The sequence below is a fragment of the Plectropomus leopardus genome, chromosome 14 (assembly GCF_008729295.1).
Source record: "Plectropomus leopardus isolate mb chromosome 14, YSFRI_Pleo_2.0, whole genome shotgun sequence".
Lineage (NCBI taxonomy): Eukaryota > Metazoa > Chordata > Actinopteri > Perciformes > Serranidae > Plectropomus > Plectropomus leopardus.
The window spans coordinates 30232404-30238623 of NC_056476.1; the positions used below are offsets into that span (position 1 = coordinate 30232404).

The following is a 6220-nucleotide window of genomic DNA, read 5'->3' on the forward strand; positions in this document are numbered from 1 at the left end:
GCTCCAATGGACCATGAAGGAAACTAAGAAGAGTGATGTCTTTGGTAATACGAGACATTTGATTCTTTGAGTTTTGTTCTTTTCAAGCCAAAGCCAAGGCCTTCTACTTTTTCTGAGTAAACCATCTCCCCCAGCCTATAGTTAGCTTAGATCCAGTACTGCAAAGAGTACTGTAGATGTTATTTTGTGGGAGACTGTTGGATGTTTCAATTAGGGCTGTCATCGTTAATGCATCTATCGTAATGCGATTAAGGTCCACACATAACACATTTTAATTGCAGTAATCACCAATCATCATTCCTGTATTAGGCTGACTTTTAAAGCTACAGTGATGACACTGGTATTACATGTTATATGTATGTTATAAGTTTTCCCTGAATAAACAATGGTTGATGATAATGATGATGTTCTCACACCAAAATCCTGACTCTGGTTTGTGGGACCCATCCAGCTCCCCATATGCCTACCCGATTAGTGCATTGTCCTTCAGAATTTCATGCTCACACCGTCCGGCTCCATCTAGCCACATTCTCAGGTGACGCTGCCTGTGTGCTTTGCATGTGGACACTGCCTTCTGGCTGTCCACAAGCATACAATAACACCATCAGTTCATTACAACCACACTCTGACGCTGTACAGTCATGTTCCGGTTGGACGTAGTGACAGAGCTATTTGACAAGTTTGGAATGAGAATGGGCTGGGAATCCAGTGTTAAATTTTGGCAATGAAAAAATGGCATGACCCTTTCCCTTGACCTCTCACCTCAATACAACTATACAAAAATGGGTTCTAGGGGTACCCATGAGTCTCCCCTTTATAGACAAGCCTGCTTTATGCTAGTCCCATGCAGTTTTTTGCTGTCAATGGAATTGAAAACGTGATTTGAAATTATCTTTAATAAAGATTAACTATTGAAATTCTTTTACTCATTATGATTTTAAAAAAATTTAATAGTTTTTGATGTGTTTTGTGGATAAGCACAAAACATCTGTATGTTTGGCTGTGTGCAGCAGAAGAGAGAAAAGATTAAGAGTATCTGAAATACAAGTGGCTGAAGGTTCATAAATCAGCAAATGTGAAATGATCTACTCAATTTCACAGTTTAATGTGGCCTTGTTTTCAGAAAAAAATAACGGTGCCAATTTTAAAAAGTCAGTTTTCCCAGGGGGTACACCATATGTCTCCACCCTCCTCGTAATAGTTTGTCCTGTCCAGCCCATTCTCATTCTCAAGAAACACCACTTGGCCAGTAATTTTGGCATCAGACACAAATGCAAAAAGGCACCTTTCGTAGTGGTATGATACGTGGCCAGGCGGTGTCAGTTTATAACACAGCCAGGTGAGCACCTCTTGCATTGGTATGATAGGCCGTTGGACAGCGTCAGTTTAAAGTGCCAGTAAGGACGTGATATAAGGAGCTGTAAAGCCCTACAGGGTGGACAGCAGGGATGGTGGATGGGTCCAACAAACACTGGACTTTTCCCCAGGAGTCTGTTGATTACTTCCCATATGAATGTTTAAATAAGGGAAATAAATGTAAATATAAGGCATTTTACAGATGTGGTAAATTTATACTGAAAAAGACTATGCATGGACCAGATACTACATTTCCTGTGAAAACAAAAGTGTTTGAAAACACAATGCATGTAACAGGCATAAACTGACACATTGTCCCAGAATGTCAAAGACAGATGCAGGGGGATACCTAGTATGTATGTAAACATGAATGGCCACTGACCAACTGGCGATATTTGATGAGTTGAGATGAGAATGTGTTGGGTAGTCACTGTGCATATTCACTATCCCCTGAAGATGAGCCCCTCACATTTTTGGGGACTCTCTGACCTTTCTTGTAGTGCCACCAGATAAACTTTCAGTAAGCAGATGGTCAGTATATTCATTGATAGTCATTAAGATTATCATGATTTCCACAGGATTAACTCTTTCCAGTCTGGGAATCAATACGATTTCCTCATGTGCCATTCTACAAATGTCTGCGCCATACACAAGTTGTCTCATAATTTGGTAAGTTGCTGTGCACATCAATTCTCCTGGAGGCTAAACATTTTCATTTTATGACCTCATGACCTTTCTCTGGCATCGCCCTCAACGAACGTCATAATATTAGTTCCAAAAAGATATTCTTGTTTCATCACCTCAAATGTTTTGATGGTTGAATGGAAAGAGACATCCTGGCAGTGCACAGAGTAATCAAAGCCGGAAGGTTGTGTCATCAGAGTCCCCTCTCCGATGTTAGACCTTTCTCATTGCCAAAAACCATCAGCTAGAAACTGATGAAGCGGTACAATTATAATGCCCATTATTCCTCAGGCACAGGCCGTGCAGAGGGATTTCACCTCCAGACTTCAAATAGGCACTCTTTTATCCAGTGACATGTCTCCTGTCTCTCGGGGAGTTGTTACAAGCAATTATCAGTCTAACAAGGCAATGCAAATCTCTGGAGCCCCACATCAACATACTGTAATTAGCCAGTAATGTCGAAACATCGCTTTTCTGTCTCTAAAACAAGACTGAGGCTGTGGACCTTGGAGATCTTCACATACAAGCATAGGAATGTGGGGAGATTTGAGATAAATGATGCAATTTATCTTTTCGCAAATAGTCATGAATGCTAATAAGAGAGATGTAGGCAAGTTTAACCTGAGGCAATGCAAGAGGAACATGGGGGACTCTGAAAGATGTTCATACAGTCTCACAGATATTTCATGGAATGTGCATATTTCTTGGTGGAGTCCCCCTTGGGTGTTGTCTTTGTGAATTCTATAACTTCTTATTTCATGATTTGCACAGGAAACCAGTTCTTTAAATGAATATATATTTAGCTCTCTGTTACACTCTCACTCATTAAAATTCTCAATAAACAATGTCAAATCAGACATCTCTCACCTATGACCAAAATAAGCATCCTCAGTGGACTCCCATACATGGCTAGACTATCAGTTTTTTTGGATGCAAACTGAAAAAAAACCAAACAAAAACAGCGATCTAGAGTGCACAAGCTCCCCCATTAAGCGGACTTTACTCATCACATGGTGCCGCTCTATCAGTGAGCTTTTGTGTCTACTTATGACATTTTAGGTATCGATCTGCGTCAGCTGTTAAAGCTCTGGGATGCTGTTATCTTGACTTCAACAAGTGTATATGGTGGGATGACAGTCCCCGGTCCTTATGTTCACATAACAGCAACCAACGCGGACAATCACAATGGTTAGAATTAGGCAACAAAGTCACAGACAGTTAGGTTTAGGCAAAAGAGGCACATGATAAGGTGCAGAAAAAAAAAAAACTACATATCCACACAAAAGAAAACTCCGGACTCTTGCACAAAGGTCAGTTGTTTATGGGATTCATTCTCCTTCCCTCCCGCCTGCTCTATATATCCATTTCACTTTCGCCAATTACGTGATTACCAGCAGTGTCATTACCTGACACTGTCCTTCAGCATTTCACACGAACTAGACCGGATCCACCTAGTTACGTTCTCAGGCAACGCTGCCCATGTGTGTTGTATCTAATAACAACGGCACTGATTCTGTCCAGATACATTATCTGATGCCATCCAGCTGTGTTTCTGTTGGGCGCTGAAGGTGGCTTTTGGTGTCACGCTCATATGCTGATAGCACTGACAGAGTTGATGTATTTGATGAGTTTGGAATGAGTCCAGGCTGGACATGCACCTCCCCACACATTACTACATGTTGTGGCAAAACAGACCCCCTGTTTATTTTTGTTAGCTGAAAAATTTCCCTCAGTAGAAACCAAATTTTCATGTAATTTTATGTAATTTTCATACATATTAACAAATTGTGAAGACAATAAAGCCACAAAATAGCATTTCAAGTTGTGTGATTAATCCTGGCCTCATATGAGGACAGTTCTAACATGTTGTAGCCTATATGCACAGAAAACTTGTCTGGTATAAGACAATTTATCTATTAACCTTTTTTGCTATTAACCAAATTTTGTTATGCTACCTTGATAAATGTTTCTGTTGTCCCCAGCTTCATATGAATGGGACAAAACTTAGCTAGCCACAAGGCTAAATAATACAATCTACAATGTCAGATGCTTTTGTTAAAAATGTTAGTAATTTGTGGGGAAAATGTGTTTAGCAAAAGACATGCATTTGGTCTGTGAACTTTCCAGGTTAAAATGAAGCAGAATTTGTACTTTTGTACAATCATTATTACTACTAGTGTTTTGGGGGTGTAACCACAGTGACACAGATATGCTACCATATACGTAGATTTAATTTTTGTATAAATGCTGGTGTGGACCACTTGCGTAGGGTACAGTGTAAGTATCTATCACCCTCGATTCCTTCCTTGTGATGTATGATTTTTGTGTTCTGGAACGAAAAAGGGCTGAGATGCAACTTTTATTAACAAAAATAATCCCAGTTCAGCACAAGCATATTTTGCTTAAACCTGAATACAGCACGTCTCTGTTACTCTCCTTCTCAAAGTGACGGTGCCCTATATAAAGGGTAAGTACAACAATTTAATGTTTAATAATGGGTTTTTTTAACCATTTAACCACAAAAATATGAATTAAATTATTGTCCTAATTAAAGTAAATTATTTAACTTGGCACACTAATATGAAATCAGCAAAAAATGTGAAAATGTTGACTTGAATAACATGTTTCAGGTCGCTACATATGCAGGTTGTTGGTATATAGAGTACTTTCATCAATAGTTTTAAAGTTTTAGTCATCGGTCCTGAAGGCCAGAAAGACAAACTTTTACCAAAGTTACAGGCTTTTAGAACATCACAATCTGTAATAAATCTGGGATTTTTGACTCTGCTTACTTTTATCCCACACATCAAAAACACAACAAAAATTGGTTTTTTCTCTCTCAGGCCAGCACGGAGGTACTGATGCATGCTTTTATCGCTTGTCGTCTAGATTATTGTAATGCCCTGCTCTCTGGTCTTCCCAAAAACAGCATTTCCAATTTACAACTATTGCAAAACTCAGCCGCACGAGTGCTGACGAGGACCAGAGGGCGGGAGCACATTACACCGGTTTTAAAATTGCTTTATTGGCTCCCCGTGCGTTTCAGGATTGATTTTAAGGTTCTTTTACTTGTTTTTAAGTGTCTCAAAGGTCTTGGGCCTTCTTACCTAACTGAGCTGCTTTTACCTTATCAACCCTCGCGGATCCTGAGGTCCTCCGGCACTGGCCTTTTAACCATACCACAAGTTAGCTCTAAAAGAAATGGGGAGGCGGCTTTCAGTTACTATGGCCCCCGTCTGTGGAACAGCCTGCCGGAGAACCTCAGGATCACAGACAGTGTTGAGGTTTTTAAAAAGAGTCAAGACCCATCTTTTCAATCAGGCTTTTAACTAACTAACTAACTAACTAACTATTTATTTATTTATTTATTTATTCTACTTTTTTATTTTATCTTATTCCACTGTTTTAGTCTCCCATTTATTTATTTATTTATTTATTTATTTATTTATTAGCGGTTATAATCTTTAAACTATTTTACTGTGCACTTGTATTCTTTGTCTTATTTTACTGTTTTAGTCCCTTATGTTCTTAGCTTTTATGTTCTTTACCTTATTTTATTGTGTTAGTTTTTAGCTCCAGTGTTTCCTCATCGGGGCCTACCGGACTGGGAGTTGTCTCTGGTCCACCATTGGGGGTGCTGTACCGTGGACTGTTTCGGCCGGGTGGCTAGAGGGCTCGGCATCTTGGTGCGGGCACTCCTGTCCGCCCGGGTTGGGATGGTCTCTGTGGCGGCGCCCCGGCGGTGCTGGACCGTGACCTCTCTCAGTGAGGTTGGCCCCCAAAGGTAGCTTCTCCCTCGCCTCAGGTCTCTCAGCCATGTCTCTCTAGCCATGTCTCTTTAGTAACAGCTGGTGTGTGTTGGTGTGTGTGTGCGTGTGTGTGGGTGGTGAGGGGGGGTGTTCGGGTGCCTTTGCGAATATGTGTGGGAATATCTACATGAATGTGTGTGTTTTGTTGCGTACGTATATGTGGGGGTGGGAGGGTCAGGCTGTCTGTATTTTTCTTGATTTTCTTTGATGTTTTTCATTTCTGTTATTGTTTTTAATCTCTGTGAGGCACTTTGTGTTACTCTTTGTATGAAAAGTGCCATACAAATAAATGGAAGACAAGCTGTTTATTGACAGGCTAAGCGGACCAGAGAATTGGGCAACATGGAAGTTTCAGATGGAGCACTTGCTAA

At 40.4% G+C, this 6220-nt stretch overlaps 1 pseudogene; it reads right to left on the minus strand.

Moving 5' to 3' along the window:
• Nucleotides 1–5858, minus strand: part of LOC121953656 — a 45543-nt pseudogene extending 39685 nt beyond the window's left edge.
• Nucleotides 5859–6220: the final 362 nt, after the last annotated feature.